This window comes from Poeciliopsis prolifica, unplaced genomic scaffold, assembly GCF_027474105.1.
Source record: "Poeciliopsis prolifica strain line A6 unplaced genomic scaffold, Auburn_PproV2 SCAFFOLD007, whole genome shotgun sequence".
In the NCBI taxonomy this organism is placed as follows: Eukaryota; Metazoa; Chordata; class Actinopteri; order Cyprinodontiformes; family Poeciliidae; genus Poeciliopsis; species Poeciliopsis prolifica.
Genome location: NW_026562382.1, coordinates 650,249 through 670,136, shown reverse-complemented (window position 1 = coordinate 670,136; position 19,888 = coordinate 650,249). Strand labels below are relative to the sequence as shown.

Genomic DNA, 19,888 nt, shown 5'->3' with positions numbered 1-19,888 from the left:
GTCGTTCCGTCCATGTTTCAGTCATTGCTTCAGCTTCTAATCATTGTTCACACTGCAATCAGAAGGCGTTAATGGAGAGAATCAGGTCATTTCACGACACCTGTAAGAAGAAAAACAACATGGCGGAACGCAGAGCAGCGGTTGCCATAGCAGCATCTTCCTGGTCAGTGTCGCAGGTGGGCAGAGGGCGACCTGTCGTGAGCCACTGCTGACGCCTATTGCGTGTAAAGAATCTGTAAAGTGAGCGTGAAAACATCAGGAATGAGATGAAAGGCCACACTGACACCTAGAGGCCAAAGGCCTCAACTGCAGGCAGAGGAGCCAAGATATTCTGCCACAGAGATTCTTCAGAAAATGATGGAGAAAACCCACTTTAAGCTGAACTCAGGCAGGCCTCTTCTGACACCAGCAAGACTCATGTTCTTCTGTTGTTGTTTGTCGTCTAATTTTGGTGTTTACAGGCTCTATCAAAGACTCAGCTTCCACCAGTCTGCTCAGAGATTTGCCTTTCCATCATCTCAAACCACGTCGCCACGGTTCTCCTTTGAGACGACGCCTTTCTCTCGCGAGCTCTCTGCACATTTTCTCCCTTCGAGGTCATGTTTGACATACACAGCATTTTTTCAAACAAGTGACGGTAACATAGTTACTTGATTGTGTTACGAAATGGCACTATGGGGCTGGAAAGTAGATAATACAGGCCTGATTCAGATACATACGTTTGGATTCCCACAACTGACTGAAGGCCCGTCTCTGTTGCTATGGGACCCTGCGTTTGGTTCAGGCTTTGTGAGTTGACCCCCGTGTGCTTCTCAGGTTAATCCCCTGCTGGACAGATGATGCTCAGGCGATTTAACCGGAGGATTAGTGTCTGCTCACTGTATCATGCAGGACCGACCGTCATCCATCTAAACACACCCGGGTGACGGTCAGCCTAGAGCGGCATAACAGAGGACAGGAAGTGAGATGGGGGGAGGAGAGGAAGGCGTCTGAGTGAGTGGATATTTGATCTGATAATGAGAGGGGATGAGCCTAATGTCAGATTTTACCGTTACTATTGTTGACGCTTTTGCTTGACAGGGAAGTAAATCTGAAAAAACACACGACTGTTGTCATATGTGCACATTGCAGTACTTACTGTAGGAGCAGCATGTGTTTGCCTGTGTGTCGTTCTAATAGGATTCACTCTACTGACCTGCTTTCTGCCAAGTCAGACCTTGTTAAACTCACATAGAGTTTCTGCTGCCTCTTTATGGTATTTCAGAATTTCCTAGATGCATTTTGTGAAATATTTCTAGAGCGGAGTGACATTCAATCTAAAAGACTTTTTAAAACGCATATTTACTTCTATTCTAGTTAGTTTTTTTAAGCAAGAGAAAACTGACAGAAGGACAATTTTGTCACAACACTATTTTAAGGAGAGCAATTGAGATATAACAAATAGTTTCCTTTTACAGGTGACATCACATCTGATGAGCCAATCAGAAAACCTCCAGCATCTCCCAGGGCTCAGCACATGATCCACTCTAAACCCTGAGTGGAGTTCAAGGAGCCGCAGACCTCCTGTAGCCTGTGCCTCCTTTCAGCTGTCGTTTAACTCCTCACCTTTTGTTTAGGCGTCTAGCGTTCTACGATTAAACCCAACCAGAGAGCTGAGAGATAAAGGACAAAGGGCAGGAAGAGGAGTTTTTCTCCTTCACCTTGATAAGATCAAACACACAGAGGGACCAACCGCAGGATTTTATCTCTATAGACACTCAGCGTTTCAGGTGAGCTTACACAAGAACCGATATATAGTTTTTATAAGGTCAATACCACTACAAGATTTTATCAGAATGTTCTTAAATTTCAAATCCCTAAAACAGTTCAAGAGTTGTAGTTTTTTGGGGTTTTTTAATGCCCTTGTCATTAAAACAGATGCTCAAGTTTAGCTTGAGCAAATGCAGGTATGGACTGTAGCATAACCTACAGTTATGTTCTCAGCAAGATATACGAGTTTGTTTTAGTTAAGTAATTCCTCAATATGGATGAAAAAGCTTTGCTGGCAGATTATTCCGGTCTTAACCAGACATTTTCCCTATTATAAGTAAAGTAACCTGCCAGTGGAACGAGTAGTCACATGTCAGAGCCATGGCCTGTAGCTTACACACTGCTTTTACCCCTGACTACATGGGAGAGAGACTTTCAATAAGATTGAGTTGTAAACCATGAGACTGTAAATCTTGAGTGTTTGAAAAAAAAACTACAAAAAAAGGTCAGGATCACAGCTTCAAATTTAGTCTTTGTTCTGACATAAACACCATCACACCTGGTTACTTCAAAGATTTTCATTAAGGTTAGTTTTGTCTTATTTCAAGTGTACGATGATATTTGCACTGGAAACTAGAATAAAAATACTTGATAAGATTTTCTGTTTTTGCAGTGTGGAGGAAAAAACAAGATTGATTAGCTTGTGGCCATCGATGAAAGTGGCTAATTTTGTTTGCTGCTTTGTTATAACCACACAAATATGTCTCCAAGACTAAACAAACCCCACTTTGTTTAATTCTTTCATAAATTTAACACAAGTAAGTGTTAATCTCTTTTTAGTCATATTTTTTGAACTTCATTTTTAGACACTACTTCTAGGGTAAATGTCACACTTTGTCACTTTCTGAAGACGAATACATACTTATTTAGAAATGTTTTTAAAATCTTTGTCAGCTGTTTGTGTTGACTAATGCTCATAGGATACAGGATCTGGACCCTGACAGCATCAGTGATGTCAGTACCGCATTATTTAGTAATGCGTCAGACCACTTTTTTCAGTAACGAGTAATCTAACGCGTTGCTGTTTCAAACCCACTAATCAGACTACAGTTACTTATCAAAATCACTGTGCGTTTCTATTTTCCTTTGTCATTTTATTTTATTTCCTCTCTGCATCTTGGGGAGTGACCGCCATTTCTATGCGACACTATCAGCAGCGACAAAAACATAGACAATGGAGGGAAGAAAGAGATGTGCATTTTGTTGCTAGAAAAACAAGAACTAATTTGAGTTTTGGTCACCAAGTCTGTTCAATATAAGCAGCTTTGGGCTTGTTTTTTTCTAAAGTCGCTTGCAGATTTAATGAGTCGCGGGTTGCGGTTTGGAAATAAGGAGACATAAACCCCAGATGTCGTAAACGACATCCAGTTAGCTATAGTCAGACTCTCCCCGTCCATTGTTTCCCGGATGATCCGTCCCGCTGTGTCTTTGTTAATGTCAAGTAAATATATTACCTGAATGATGTCGAGCTTCGCTTTGCGCTACAACAGACTGCAAACATTGAGACTAAATGTAATAAACATGAAAAGAGCCACAAATGAATGAGTCTATAAAGTTGTGCAACTAAATGCCATTATAATTATTCATATTAAGATAAATGTCACAAATCTGTGCAGCCATCTGAGTTGTGGAGCCACAGGAGGAGCTCTGTGTGCTGCGACAGCAAACACAGGGCCGTAACGCTGAATCTGGAGGCTGGGGTGGGGGGATGGTCTGAAATCCTATTTATAGTTTTCCAGACAATAGAAACACACAAAAACATGTGTGTTTTTGTGCACAAGAGTGCACTAAACATGCACTAAAGTTGTTGTTTTTTTGTACTGTTGTAACCATTAAATAATCTCACCTTCAGTTCAAACATATAAGTGGAGACAAATTATTGATGTAATCATTATAAAACAGCTTACAATGAAGTATAGGCAAAGATCAATGTGATGTTCACAGGTGGCGGAGCGTTGTTATGTTAGCAGCTGCTGAATGTAACTAAAAACGTTACTTTTAATGTAACTTTGTTACTTTCCAAAACAAGTAATCATCAGTAAACAAAATGACTTTTCAAGGAGTAATCAGTAATCTGATTAGTTACTTTCTCAAAGTAACTATGCCATCACTGGACAGTAATGCGGTGTTGAAGAGCTAGAATTTCATCAGTCAACAGAGATTTAAGACTTGACTTGAAATTGGGGCAAAAGACTTGATTTGAGACTTGACTTTACAAAAATTTATTGAGAAACATAATCTAATTGCTTTCATTAAAGGGGCAGTGTTAAAAAAATATGACTTTTTTTTTACTTTCCATCATGTGATAATGTTATTCCCTCATCAAAAACCTGCAGTGTTGCCTTGATTCTTTCATGCGTGTTTGAGAAATCCTTTAATTTTCATGGCAACCATTCAGCTTTCCAAGCTTCCTTCTCACAGAGCTCTCTTCCCTCCACTCAGCTCCTTCAGACTAGTCAGCAGCAATTAGCAATCATCTGTTGGAACTGCAAATCTGCTGAGCTTAACATTAAAGGGTTGATCTGGTTAACCCTTTAATGTTAACCACTTTAACCTTCTGACGTTGTGAGGACAGGTGATGACTTCCTGGAGGCGGAGTTTCAGAAAGAGCAGGAGTTTTTTTGTTTGTTGTTGTTTTTAAAGAGACAGAGGCCCAATTTCAAAAAATTAAATTACAAAATCTAATTTGTTTTGAGTTTTATTTGATATTTGAGGCAATTTCATAGCAACTGAAGTTAGCATGGTTAATTGATTGTGTCAGTGACTGGAAAGTACATAACACTGTCTCTTTAAAGACATTGGCAGATGAACTGAGAGGTACATGAAATTCACCTTGTGGGAAGCGCGTGCCTCGTGCTTTTTGATCTGTTTTCCAAAGCGTCGCCCCGCCACCTGTCTTCTGGCTAATCCAGCTTCCTCTGACATGCAGCACCGCCCGCCCGGCCTGCCGCCTTCAAAATCCCCATAGACGTTCATCTCGTGACCTAAATCAGTCCCGGAGAGGTGGCGGCCTCGCGGCGCCGTCCTCGCGCGCCTCCGGCGGCCTTCCCGCTGAAGCCTTGAGCTCCGGCGTCGTCACCGGGAGACGTCGCCATGCCGACGGTGAAGAGCAAGAAGAAGAAAGCAAGGAAGGAGGTGACTGAGGCGGAGGAGCAGGGCGAAGGTGAGCGAGCGCCACCTCGCGGCGGCTCCTCCCGCTCGCCTGCTGCTGTTTTGTCGCTTCATTCCGTGTTTCGTGCCGCAGCGGGGCTGGAGGTGGAGGCGGAGGACAGGAGCCACTCCGACAGCAGAGACCGTCTGACCGGATCTGCACGACGCAACGCCGCACAAGAAGAAGAAGAAGAAAAAGGCGTCAACTATTGGTACGAGCATTGACGCTGAAAGAGGGTTGGAGTCAAATCTATCTTTAAAGCTGCAGTATCTGACTTACAACAACTATTATTGTTTTTCTTTGAAAAAATCCATCATTTTTACTACTGCCACATGAAAAATGCATCAAAAACAACCAGTCAGAGCTAAGAGGCAGGCCTTAGCGCTGTCAATCATTCTTGTACACATGATGCTAAATGTGCTTATAGCGGAGAAGCAAATCACCATTCCAGGAAAACCACATATCCGCTGTCATTTGCGGCTATGCTAACTCGCCTTAGAGTTCATGAAAGAACTGGCTGTAGAATAGCCGAGAGAAAGGGGGCAGAGGCACAAAAGGATGATTGACAGCGCCGGGGCCCTTCCCAAAAACGCAATGATCTGAGCAGAGTGCCTGTCACAGAGTGTGTCTGACCGTGTGTCGCTCGGACAGATCAGGAAACAGAACACGGGGATGTGCCAAACGGCAGCACGGCCGAGGCGGTCGGGGAAGGAGAGGAGATGACTGTTGCCGTCACCAGAAAGACAAAAAGGAAGAAGTAAGTACCAGTACCTGCAGCAGGATTTAAAACATCGGACTGATCTGACGTCAAGCAGAGGAAGTTCAAGAGTTACTGGTTAAAAACAAACAACGAGAAAAGGAGGAAGTGAGATCAACTTAGCAGCTTCAATTACAAATAGAGTAAGGATTAACTGAGCAAGAAATGCATTGACTAGAAGTCATGACTTTTATGAGCTGACTTTACCCAGAGCCATTTCAAAAATGCAAATCACAGAGACAGTTGTTTGTTTTTGTGGAAATATTGCTTCATCTTCGGTTATTGTTCATTAATAGTTTTTAAAAATGTTCACTTTAATGTGAAATCTGATTCCAGTAATATGTTCAAAGAGTTTTCAACATGTTACCATGGTGTACATTAGGGGCGTTACAGATTGAGAAACAGAAGTAAATATTGCCCCCCAAGAGATCATCAATTTTTAGAATAATTTCAGAAATTATCTGTCAGTTTCGACAGTCATAAATGTTTGATTTTTCAAAATAAGAAATTTGTAAACTTTCTCTAAAAAAGTTTGACTTTTGAAACAGAAATTTCCTAAGTCGAAAAGTGTAAATAAGAAGTTTCCCAGTGTTTTTCTGGAAAATTTCTGAGATTAATCATAATATATGGGGTTTTTTTTTTTTTTTTTTTTTGGTAAATGATCAACTTTTTGGAAATTTCCAAGTTCTTTCTAAGAAATTTCAAAATTGATCGCAACATTTCTGAGTATTTTGGTGGAAATCTACTCCTCTTTTGTTTTCTGTCTTAATCCGTCGTTATTTATGGTTTGCCGGTTTCTGGTCACTTCTTCTTTCAAACTCTTCTTTGCTTTCTCCCATGACAGGAAGGCGAAGGCGACGGAGCACTACAGCAATGATCTGGAAGTCGAGGACGAAGACATCATCACCGACGCTCAGTCTCCCATTCCGCAGCATTCCCTGTTCTCCGCCCCCCACGGACACAGCCAGCCGGTCGGCAAAGTTTTTGTGGAGAGGAACCGTGAGTGGGAATCTGATAAGTGAAAGGTGTTGAGTTCCTCTTTCAATTTTCTATTGAAAAAGTCAAACTTTTTTCTTGTTTCAAACCATTGGTTTACATGAATTGAGCTCTTTCCCGATCTACAGTAACAGAAGAATATGAATTAACATGAGTTACAACAACAGTTTTCCCTTGGGATCAATAAAATGTTTTTTGAATTTGAATTAAATTTAGGGTTGACCCAAAACTTTGGCACAATAATGTTTCCAGGGAAGTTTCTACAGGTGTCTCCAGAACATGTTGGTCTTTGTGTGTGAGGGGGACCTGTGTGTGCGCAGGGCGTTTCCAGGCCGACCGAGTGGAGCAGCTCAGGCACTCGGAGCTGACTGAGGACTACATGGACCCCAGGCAGATCTGGACCACCAGGGACGTCTCTCTGAAGGTTCACAACAGCTTCAGGTTTGTTGAGACATGTGAGCGCTCAAGCAAAACAAGCATGTAGCATGATATCAACTCCTTTTCACTTTAAATATCCCAAGCTGTTTGCTAAGTTGTTACGACAAAGCGACAGTGGGCTTTAGGGGTAGAAAAGGGAACCTGAACCTCTCTGGAATACATGTCCACTGACTAATGCATTGAAGAATATTTTTGTGACAATAGCTTAAACCACTGTCATCCTTTAAAAGAGACCAATAGGTGTCCGCTACCGATGAAAAACCAGAAACGAGCAATCCAGGCAACCCGCTGATGAAGCAACATTAGGTCTATAAATTGAATGCATATATACGGTCGTGTGTCTTCCACTTGCAGGGTGGTCGGTTTGTTCTCTCATGGGTTCCTGGCTGGCTATGCGGTATGGAACATCATCGTGGTGTACGTGTTGGCCGCGAGCAGATGACCACGCTGCACAACCTGCTACAGCAGTACCACCCTCTGGCCTACCCGGCTCAGTCTCTGCTCTACCTGCTGTTGGCCATCAGCACCGTGTCCGCATTCGACAGGTCTCTGTGGGCAAAAACAGCACCTCCGAGATTTGTGTTTCTGTATGAAATTAACATCTGAAGTTGGGCGTATCATCATAGGGTCAACCTGGCCAAGACATCGATGGCCTTGAGAGGCTTCCTCACTCTGGACCCGGTGGCCGTGGCTTCCTTCTGTAAGACCTCGACTAATGTCATTGATGATGATTACGACGATGGAGATGATGACAATGTTTTCATGCCATCTCTGTGTGTATTCAGTATATTTCATAGCCCTGATACTGTCCCTCAGCCAGCAGATGACCAGCGACCGCATCAACCTTTATCCTTCGGCCAATGAAACTCTGTGGTGAGATCCGTTGTTATTCATTCAACTTCAGCGCTTTCGAAAATCATCTAAAAAAACCAAGACTATTGTAAGCATTTAAAACCAACTCAATGCTTTTTGTGACGAGACATTGAACAGGTGTTCCTACTAAAGAGACCAATGGGTGTGGTTCAGAATGTGAGTTTTTCCAAACCATTGGAATCCCATGTAGTCTTTGAAAAAGGGTTCTCGGTAATGCTGAATAAAACCTGGCCTGGCCATCTCCTTTTCATGCAGTTCTGCTCCCATTGAGCGAGATTTCTCAGAGCGGATTTCCGGGCCGATCAGCTAACAGAAGAATTTCAAATTGTAGAGCTCCTGTGGTTGTAGTTTAAGAATGGCGGTGGAGGAAGTGAATGAAGCCGTTCAGTCTGTGTTGGCCACACTTCCTAATACTGTGCAATTCAAGTTGGAGCAAGAGGAATGTTTAATACATTGTACTGCTGGCAAAGCTGTTGTGACACAATGGATTTTTTCTTTTTACAGAACTCCCTAGCTTCATAGCACTGTTTGAGATGGTGCAAGAATTAGTGATTGGCTGAAACCAGATCAAACTTTAACAAAGTCTCAATAGTTGAGGGTCCTGGCAATCCATACGATTGATTTTGGGGCTAGCTAACACCCAAACACTTGTCGAATTTTTTCACCTTCAGGCCTCCAGGTTCCGAGCAGCAGATATTGCGGCCGTGGATCGTGGTCAAACCTGGTGGTGGCGCTGTTGGTGGGTGTCGCATGGGCTGTTGTGTCCACGCGCCCAGACATCGACTACACAGAAGGTGAGCCTGGATGACATCCAGGATAAAATCTGTTTGGAAATACCTTCTTATTAATTGCAGTTTTTCCCCCCCTCTATAACATGTATTTCATAAGAGCTGGTCTTACTTTGATGTTGAAACAATGTTAATTAAAAAAAACAAACTGATAAAATCTTATCTTTTAGTGCGTCATAGCTGCTCATCATAGTTTATTATTGCTCATCATCGTGGTGGTTTTTATTCTGCCACTAGATGGCAGTAAAGTCATTATTAGTAAAGTTCTTATTACAGTATAAGAACTGTAATATTGGGTTCATTGCTTGGTCGCAATGAACCCAATACTCAAAAAGATTTTGCTTCTTTTGTGTATGAGCAGAATTTTTGATGACGATGGAGGTGGAGGGTTTCCCCAGAGGAGAAGAAAACCTGGACATCCCTGCCTAAAACCAGACGTTTTGAATCTATGTCAGCCTGTGTACTAGACTGGAAATCGAACGGTTATTCGATCTATGATTCTGTTTGAGTAAATGTGTATTATTTGTTTGCTGAATGTTATTTTGTAAATCAATAAATGAGTTTATGTACGGTCACCGCTGTGTGGTTTGAGTGTGTTTGCCTGCAGGGGAATATGAACCAAACAGTTTTGAAGTTAAACTAGAGACTGATAATTTTCAGAGTCGTGTGAAAATATTTAGACCTTCTCTATTCAAAGAAGAAGAAAAAAAAAACACTATAATCGGCACGTCTTCAAAATAGTCAAGATACATTTAACCTGTGCTTTCAGGATGTTGCTAATTCAGTCAAAACAAGACGTGATGGAATAATATCTCACTTCTTTATTGATGTCAAAGTAGACAAAATGTGTTTTCCTCAGGATTTTGTTATATAGTGCCCTAAATGCAAAACCAAAATAAACTTACTGAAGTTTTGTGCTGTCAGTTATGGTTGTTTATGATGTAATATATTCTACAAATTAGCTGTTATTACAGCCGTAAATTCAGTCTAAATCATAATTTAAAAAACAACAACCATAAATATGCTACGTTTTGTTATTAAATATCCAAAACATTAAAAAAGGATTTGTACTGTTGCTGCCTGACTAAAGAAAAACATAAAACTTACAGTTTTTCATTTTTATTCATTATTTTACCATTCTTGACTCATGGAAAGGGAGTCGAGAGAAGCCACTTCACGAGCCAAAAATGGCCCTTAAAATACATTCCCCCAGCATTTCCAAGGTATCAGCGCAGTTGTGAAATTTCCCACAGCCCTGGAAGGCAGCAGGATGCATCCAGTCAGCGCGAGTAACAGCCGTTAGTAGTAAGGACTATGTAAAGATGGCGGAGCTACAGATGCTGCTGGAGGAAGAAATTCCTGCGGGACGGAGAGCGTTACTGGACAGTTTTACGAATCTGGAAAGAGTAGCGGAATACTGCGAAAGCAATTATGTCCAGGTACGGGAGCGTTTTGTTTTTCTTTAAAGAAACCAAGGGTGCTAATTTTTTTTTTAAAAGAAACCCACGGAACAGTTGTGTGGCGGGAGTGGGCGGTAAGGGAAAAGGAGTGATGGAATAACCAACACAGTCCGTTATGTTGCTGTCAGCTCTCTGTGGAAAGGTGACATACATATGTATATATATATATATATATATATATATATATATATATATATATATATATATATATATATATATATATATATATATATATATATATATAAAGCAGTATTCTAAATTAAACAGTATTCTCCAGCTCGACCAGTGCCAACATATTTTTCAGCTTAACAAATAAATATGAGTTTTACAGTGGGCATTCCATAGCGTCTGTTTGAGGGGAAACTTCAGTGACAGATAGAAGTGTTAAAGTTCTCATTTAGTCTTACGAAGCTGGCGCATGCTCATTGCACACACACACCGAGTAAAGCGACCCTTTGCTTTCAGACGTGAAATGACTTAAACCCCTGTTTAGATTATGTCTGACAGCTGCAGAGGCAGGGAACTGTTGACACAAAATGTGTGAAGTCTGGTGTCACACTTTATTTACTGTATTTTATTATCGATTGGAAGGAGCTCCCTCAAAGTACACCATTCCCCACAGCCTCTGTTTTAAGTATTTCCACCAGTCCTTACCAGGTCTTTAGTAGTTTTACGGATACACCTATGTTTATTCGTTATTTCTGCTGATAGACTCTGCTAATCTGACGCATTGATTCAGTCTTTGCACGTTGTCATTGCGTTGGCATAACATTATGACTCCCACCCCAAATAGTCCTTAGCACGGACCCCTGAATGTGTGCTGGCTGGTTTCTGGCGTCAAGATGTTAGCAGCAGATCCTTTAAGTCCTGTGAGGATCTTTGATGTGGTACCAGATTTGTTTATCCAGAAAGATCCCTGCAGATGCTCGGTTTGGAGAAGCTTGAGGCCCAGCCAACACTCCAAACTCGCTGTTGTGCTACTCAAATCTTTTTTGGAAACCTTTTTGTTTTGTGTCAGAATGCTTTATTTTGCTGCAAGAGGTCACCATGATTCACTAGCTGTGTGATAGAGCATATGATTGAGCAAATTGGAATTCCGAGAAATCAATTCGCTTGGTGGAAATATTAATAGATAAAAAAAAAAAAACTCACGTTTTTCAATTTAAAAAAAACAAAATTGAGCCTGAGGACCAGGTGGATTTTCGGCAGCATTGAAATGAAGGTATTTCGTAATTCTGCAATGAAAACACTTTTTTCGCATCACAAGAGTCACCTGTTCAACAACTGGATGTTACTACTGCAGGAAAAGACAAAGAAAAAGACGACAGGAAGTAGGAGGACGATGGCTCTTTATGTGCTTTAATGAGTTATTCACCTGGGATTTTAATTGCGTTTTTAACTTGATGGAAACATCACGCTTGCAAAATTGTGTTTATTCGATATGAGCTCAAATTTGACAAGGTTTTGAACAAATTTGTAAGGGAAATGCTGTGCATTTCCCTGTGCTGTGTATTACTTCTAATAGAGAAGAAATTTGACTTTTCTCTACCACAAAGTTGGAACAATGTTCTTCCAATAGTCAACATAAACACATCGAAATACTTGTCAGCAGCGGCGGATCTAGAAAAATATCTACAGAGTGGCAAGCCTCAAGCTTTGCCAGAATTGTACAATTTCATACTATTTTCAAACATTAGCAGCTTAAAGTCTCACCAATGAGAATGTAAAAACATGCAATTCCATTAGATTCTCATTGGTGCAATAAATTCAGTCATTTGTTTGCTCTCTGTCCTTGCAAACATTGCATTGACATGGCTTTCAGATCTTGAAAAGCAATGAAAAACTACAGTTTTTTTTTTATTGTTTCCTTTTATCTTCTGGTTTCAACTGTGCATGCAAGGCAATTTCTACTGACTTTTAATTAATTCCTTTATGAATCCTAACCGGTGAGTCATTATTTTCTCATTTTGTCAGCAGCCCAGCTTACTTTGGATGCTGAACTGCTTTTTATTTGGCATTTTGTTTTTTTGTTTTTTTTTCTTCATTTGCGGATAAATGAGTAAATTCCATCTCAAGACGCCAAGTCAGTAGCTTTGGTTGGCTGCCGTTCTCCCTCTGCGCTTCACAAGAGACACCGTGACTGCAGCGTGTGTGCATGTACGTGGGCAAGCAAAGCTGCTACAAACAACTGTTCTCCCTAAAATACACACCTGTTCACAGCCACGTTTTATAACCATCTCGTTTGTGCAGCTGTGGGTGTGAGTTTTGCTGTCAGTCAAGAGAAAGTGGAAGAAAAGCGATTCCAGACTGGCTGAGGCGACGTTGCAGCCAAACGGCGCGTTCAGCTGTTATCTTACCAGGATTACGCATCTGTTACGGCAATTCTACAGAAATACCAGAATTAACGATTTTTATTTAACAGCTAGGGAAAACTTTGTCTGTTTTCTAGAATTAGACAATTAATGAATCAATGGTTCGTTAAGTTTTAACGATTTAACGAGTTAAGTTTGAATTACTGACTCAGATATAGCTGTAAGCGCTTTTTTTGGAGCATTTACATATTTTTTTGCTGCTGCTTTTACATTGTGAGCAGCTCTGCTGAGCAGCTTTTACAGAGTGTAGTTGGCTGTTTATGGATTTATTTAATTTAGCACTGTTTGCAGAACCAACTGTGCGAGGCATTACTGCTGATTACTTGACCCATTCTCACCAAGTCCTTCAAATGGTTTGTGGCCAAAGGGTTCAAATTGATGTTTTTCTTGAAAGAACAATTAATTCTTACATAAATCATAAAGAAAAAACAACAACAGAGGAATGCCTGTTAAAAAGCTCTGTTTGCAGAAGTGAATTGTCCCTTTTACCCCAGAGGGAGAAAAATAAACAATAAATCATGCAACTAGACCAATGCATTCAGGAACATCTCTCTACAGTGGCTGTCACCTGGCATTGCCACACACTACAGTTGTCAACGAGGGGAACAGGTAGAGCAGTTTCTTACCCATTTTTAAACGGGTACAACCTAAAGCTGTGCCCAGAAGTCGTCTAGGAAGTTTAAAACTTGCTTGGCTCAGTGATAGAGACTATAGGGCAGCTACCTGCCATGTTTCTGAGTTAAAAACATGTTTAAAGCTGGGCTGTATAATTATATTGATTCTACAATATTTAGAGATTTTTCCCACCTCGGAAGGTATCGATTTTCATCCGTGAGTATTGATACGTTAAACTATAGAGGTCCATAGGCTTATGGTTTTTTAACATGTCTGGTTTGCAATGGCGAAGCAGCGAGACTCACGTTCAACTTGTGCTGAAAGTGCACATTTTAAACTACACACCAGTTTTTAAATTGTGTTAATAGGCCAAGTAAAACTGGAGTTATGCTCTACTAAGCAAACAAGATTTTTCCGAATGTCAGAGAAATGTTAAAAAAAGTTTTTCCGGTTATGTGAAAAGGAATGAGCTTCCAAACGCAAGAAACGCCACGCAACAGATTCCTTTGTTTTTGGAAATCTCAAATCTTCAATAAATAATGAGCGGCTGTGATTTGTTGATAAGAAACTAAGTAAAGTTGCGCAAGTAGTCGTGAAAGAGAAGCTGAACGGAGTAGCAGCAAAAGCGGTGAGATCGCGAAATTAATGCAAAGTTTGGAAATTGGAGCGACTAATGGAATCCAGTAAGTAATTTGTTTTTAGCTTGGTGGTTTCTGTTCTCCATATAAAGGATTCTCTGAAGAATGAACACGCAGTATGCAGTAGCGCTGCGCAGCTGCAAGGAATCGATCACTACAGGGTGAAAAATGTTTCTAAAACATCTCAAGAATAGCTTACTTGACTTCAGCCAAGACCAAGGCCAACAGGTTCTAATTTGCTGCAAAATCTCCAATTGATAACATTTCTTGTGCAAAATCACATTTTCGCCAGAGGTCACACAAATGTAAAAAATTTATTTATTTTCAGTCATTTTCCAACAAACTGAATCCCAAGATAACATTAAAACAAAAAGAATCAAGTAAAACAAACAACAACAAAAAAAACTGGTGAAAAGCAGAAAAAAACAAATCGTTTGCATGTTCATAACATAAATCACGGCATGCCACCAGACCTCATCAGGATTCACTTTTTTCTGCTGAGGAGATTGAAACATGCAGGAACGTGAAACTGAGTCTTTGTCTCTGTCACAGTAAAGCCTCCAGACATTAAAGAGCAGAAAACTGACAGGTTTCAAGGCTGAATCTCATTGCAAACTTTGAATACTTAAGGTGTTGCTGAGGCTGGATCACTATGAACAAGCTCTAAGTGTCAGGGATATGTAGTTATGAAGAACTGATTATCGGCTACTCCTGTTTGTCTTTGCATTAAATATCCATACAAACATGTCCAAACAGCACCAACTCGTTGCTTGGCCTATATTTTTGCTGCGATCAGATGCGATGTCTTACGTAATCTTGTTCTGCTCCAGTCTTCTTAACTGTGTTTGGCTTCGCCCCGTGTGAAACGCTCACAGCATTTAAACTTGGCCTCAGTCATTTCAAGAGTCAGTATTAGAGTCTTAACATATCAGCTTGACAGATAGTGTTTTCTTATTCTAATGAAAATTTCAGCAAAAGATTTAAGCCTGCTCCCGTTTCTTGTGGAGTTTCTCTACCATAAGCAATCTAAATATTTTTTCTTTTAAATGAATCCATAGGTTGTCTTTCTGTATTGATTTTTTGCCTTGTGTCAAACTAAAATTTACAGTCGCCTGTATCGATATTTAATGCTTAGTATCAGCAAATACCAATCCGATACATAAAATCAGTCCTGAGTTGACTTGAAGAGTTTCTTTTTATTTCCAAACACAGACATAAATGTACTGAATCACAAATTTATTTGATAATACTTCAGCAGTACAGCACATTTAAATACACCAAAAGCTTCACAAACCTGGTCCAACATGTCAACACGACTTTAATTTGTCAACAAAACTGAAACTAACATAAACAATAGGTTTACTACCTTGGTCAAACATGTGGTCAAATTGTTCAGAAAGTGCAATTATATAAATATCAAAACGCGACGTTGCTCAGAGCACAAAGCATAGAATCAGACTGAATAGATACGCCCTTATGGATCAGACAGTTTGTCATCAATACCTAATCTAGAATGTTTTTCAATTTCAGACATTCATTTGTACAGTGAAACCAGGAATCTAGGCAGTTTATTCAAATATTTGCTTCAAAAGTAAGTGAAACACAATGAACCTCATTAATTAATCAGCATTTATTTTCTCTGAAAACCCTAAAGTAACGGACTGGGCAGCGTGGAGCTTATGCACCATGTTGACCTCTCACAGCTGGTAGCGGTTAGCTCGTCGGCAGAGGTAGCTGAAACGCAGCTCAGCTTCCAACTCCTCATTGAAAACACATGGCACACTGCTGCAGGAGGCAGCCTGTGGATGCCCAAAGTGAGCGTGTGTATGAGCGCGCGTGTGTGTGTATTTCGACTCGGAAACCATGGCGATTTGGTTCAGTATCAGCCTCCAGTTTCAGCGCCGACGCCAGGAACAACTCCTGCGGGGGCGGAACCGCCTGAGCGCTTGGAAAGATGGGTTTGTGACTTTTGACAAACCCGGGGACGAACCAATGTGCAGGCCGACACAGGTTTATGATTCTCAAAATGTTTAAAAATCTGGCTTCTTGCAGGCCAGTTTGTGTCATTTGTGTGATTATTCTCAGTGTTGAACTGCTCTGTGATAACCCCCTCATAGATAAATGACTGTCAGTGTCTATTATTATTCATATTCTCTTTCTGCAGTAAGGACATGCAGCCCACTCACACTGTCGGCGAAAGTTTTAAATGACATTACTGGATGTGTCCATGAAATCTGTAATGCATCCGTTTTTGTTATTCAGTGAGATGCTTTCATTTCAAGCTCTGATATTTTCTGATTTCATCTAAAATTGAGGGAAGAAGAAGAAAAAATTCAATAAATATATTCTCAACCACCAATTTGCAGTCTTGTTAAAGGGACAGTATCGTACAAAATCAACTATTTTGAGCTTTCCATCATGTTTTAATCTTATTCCCTAATCAATAACATACCTTGATTTTTTCATGCATGTTTGAGAAATCCTTTAATCCCATTCAGCTGTTCAAAACACTGCCTTCAAGACGAAGCTCCTCCTCAGAGCTGGAGTTTCCAAGCTTCTGAACTTCCACCTCATAGAGCATAGAATCCTGAATGATTCCCCCTCTCAGCTCCTTCAGACTAATCAGCAACAATTAGCAAACACTTGGTGGAACTGCACATCTGCTGACTCATTATAGGAGCTACTTCTCAATGCTATGCTAGTAAAAACATTGCTAAAGGGTTAATAGAGAGAGATGTTGTGATAACTTCCCGAAGGCGAAGTGTCCGAAAGATCGGGAGTTTTTAAAGAGACAGAGGCCCAATTTCAAATATGATGAAATATGATGTGAAATTTCAAGTCATAGATGGCATATTTTTCCAGCAAGTGAAAGTAACATGGTTAGTTGATTGTGTTATAAAATGGCACTATGTGCCTGGAAAACAGATAACACTGCCCCTTTAAAAATGGTCTGTGGGTTTCCTTTTGTTCGTCCTGTGATGTATTGTGTCTCTGGAAAAGCTCTACTGTGTCTGTTTTGGATGTTTTGGCATACAATCACAGTTTCCATAAACCATGAGAAAGAACTGTGACATCTTTGAAATATTTATTTCTCTTAGAACAGATCAACAAAAGACTAAAAACTGCCCCTTCCTAGAATAAAATCATTTGAACTTAATGTACGTTCCTTAGGTTTGCTCTGTTTTTTTGGAGCAATAATAAGGAAAGCAGAAGGGAAAGTCAAGTGCTACAGATCAGCAGCCGCCCGCATCCGTTGAAATAACACTGACACTGTTACAGTGTGAGAATGTATTACTTTCACTGAAAATGGGTCAGAGGTGTGTTGTGATACTCCTTGCTTGGTGGAGGAGTCAGGGCGAAGTCTGAGATGTTCAGAGCTCTATTCCATGCTTATTATTCAGAGTTGCAAACAAATAAAAGAAATTGTGTTTCTTGCAAATCGCACTGTCTCTCCTCTTCCGTTGTCTGACAGTACAGTAGACCCCCGTCTATTCGTGGCTCAGTGTTTACAGATTTTTCCAAAAACCACCAAATCATACATATTAATATCCTTATATGGACAAGTTAAGTGATACCTGTTTAAGGATGTTTACGCTTTAATTCAGGGGAGTCAGCTAGCTTAAGTGCGAACTAATGCCTGTTATGTCTTTGAACATTTGCATTTCAGTTTGGATTAATCTTAAAGAAAATCTGGCCTTCTGTGTTCATTAAGTTAGTGATTAGCTTTGAGCGACTAATATTTAATAGTATTTACTAATATTTAATACTTGACTAATATTTCTGCTGTTTGAAGGAGGCAGCAAAACTCAGATAGACCAACACAGTGACCAGGTTTCTTCAGGAACTGATACCAATCAGGACATCTACAGTTCAAATAACATGACATAATTTACGATTCTTAAACCTTATGAATACATGGTGTCTTTATCAAACTACACTCCTATTAGAGAGGCAAATAATTAATCAACTTACAATTAAATATCGATTTAATGGTTTACTAAATAAAAAATAGTTCTAAAAGATTAAGTAATGATGTAGTTTCACACCTTCTTTTAGTGTTGTGTCTTGGCCGCCATCCAGAAGAGGGCACCACTGGACATCCTTAAGCTAGCCGGTTGATACAGAAACAAAGATGGCAGGGCCATAACAGAACAGCAAAAATAATCGGTCCGGTGAACTTACGCTGTTACGTTTGAAACATAAACACTTGACAAGCTTAAGTTATCCCCTTACTCAGGGAATTGTTAACATATATTTGTTTGGTAGTTGTTCCAAATTTAGCATTTTAGGAAAAATTTAGCCTTTTATGTTATTTAAAGATGGCCCATTGTCTTGACAAGAGAAAACTCAGGTTTTTATCAGTTAATTGTTAGTCAATCGATAAAGTCAATGAACTTTAGATGAACTCACTAGTTGATAACTTGATGAATTTGGCTGGTTCAGGAGCCAGACAGTGCAGTCATTGGCCAAGAGTTTATTGTTCAGATACGTTTCTTCTGTCTGAGGAAAATTGATGTCACAGAGCATTAACCACATGATCATTACAGCGTCTCACAAAATAAACAAAAGTTCTAAAAGCTGTCTTGTTCTACCTTACATCTACTGCACAGAGAAACAGAAAGGCTGATTTAAAAGTTTCTAATTTCTTAGTTACAGAGGAATTTATCTGTTAAATGTTCCCATATTGGAAACTTCTTACTGTTTTACTGAAACCATAACAGTAAATCTTTACAGTACACACATATATTTGAACTGTAAACCGTCTGTGACATGCAGAGCAAGGGACCTTTCCTTCTACGGTAAAAAAAAGCAGCCTGTAGTCTTCTGGTGGTTGTCAATACTTCAGCGGGGCAAGTGGGGTAGAAGATGCACTTGAACACACCGCCAAGCAACATCTGCCCAGTGCCTACCGAACATGCTGTAATCTCAAGCACACGTGGGTTATGAAGCAGAACAATAGTTTAAAGCCAACCAGCAATTATGCCTCTGAATGGTTTGAAAACAAAAAAAAAAACCAACAATCGTAATGTTTTAGAGCAGCCTAAAAAAGACTAAAAACCAAGGGATTCTTTTACACCTATGAGTAGGGGGGCGATATGGACTTAAAGTTTTATCACATTTTGTTCTGCTATAACGATAACAGTGACAATAAAAACTACAGTTTCGTTTTTTAGTTGGTTGTATAGATGTGACTCCATGGCAGAGCAATCAAAGCCAAATAAACTCTAATACTGCTTTTGGAAAAACAAAACACATTTGTGCTTTTTTTAGGACACCACTCCCATAAAGAGTATGACTTGCATCAATAAACTGCACACAGTACCTGCATTTAGTCATACTTTTGAATTTATTGATATTTCTTGAGACTATTCTTGAACAAACATAGGTGAAAATGACAGCAATGATTCTGACAGTATGGGCAGTTTTAGGGGATTTTAGACATTATTAATCAGAATTTATTGTGACAATGATAAATCAAAATTCTTACCAAAGTAAGTATCATATACAATATAATAACAATTAGGTTCTAACATCAGTGTGATGCAGGGCTTGGACTTGCTGTAGAGCAAAATCCAAATCTAGATGTTTGGATATCTTTTTCGATTCTCATTTTGCTTCAAGATTGCATTTTTCATTCCTTTGAATAAATGTCATTTGACCCTTTCAAGATAATATTTAAGATCAATATTCTATTTTGAGGGGGTGAGGGGGATTTGTTGTAGCTGTATTTTGATGTGCTAAAATGTCCCCATATGCATTAAAAAACTGCAGGAAACATCCAGATGGTGATTAATAAACTCACATATGTCTTCATTAAAAAAAGAGGTCAGAGGAATCAGAGCGTGCACACGAATCAGTGTAGCTCTAATGTGATTCATGTATATGAATTTAGTTGGAAATAAAAATCTGGGTTTATTAACGTTGGTACGTGTGTATATATATGTGCGCGTGTTGTTCTGCCCTCGCCTTAGGCCTGAGAGGGCAGTGGTC

General features: G+C 39.9%; 2 pseudogenes; both read left to right on the top strand.

Annotated features, from left to right (window-relative positions):
* The first annotated feature begins 4,880 nt into the window (after window positions 1–4,880).
* LOC129361242 (transmembrane protein 237A-like) lies at window positions 4,881–9,387 on the top strand (annotated as a pseudogene).
* Window positions 9,388–10,116: 729 nt separating this feature from the next.
* LOC129361244 (abl interactor 2-like) overlaps window positions 10,117–19,888 on the top strand; it is a 33,449-nt pseudogene continuing 23,677 nt past the window's right edge.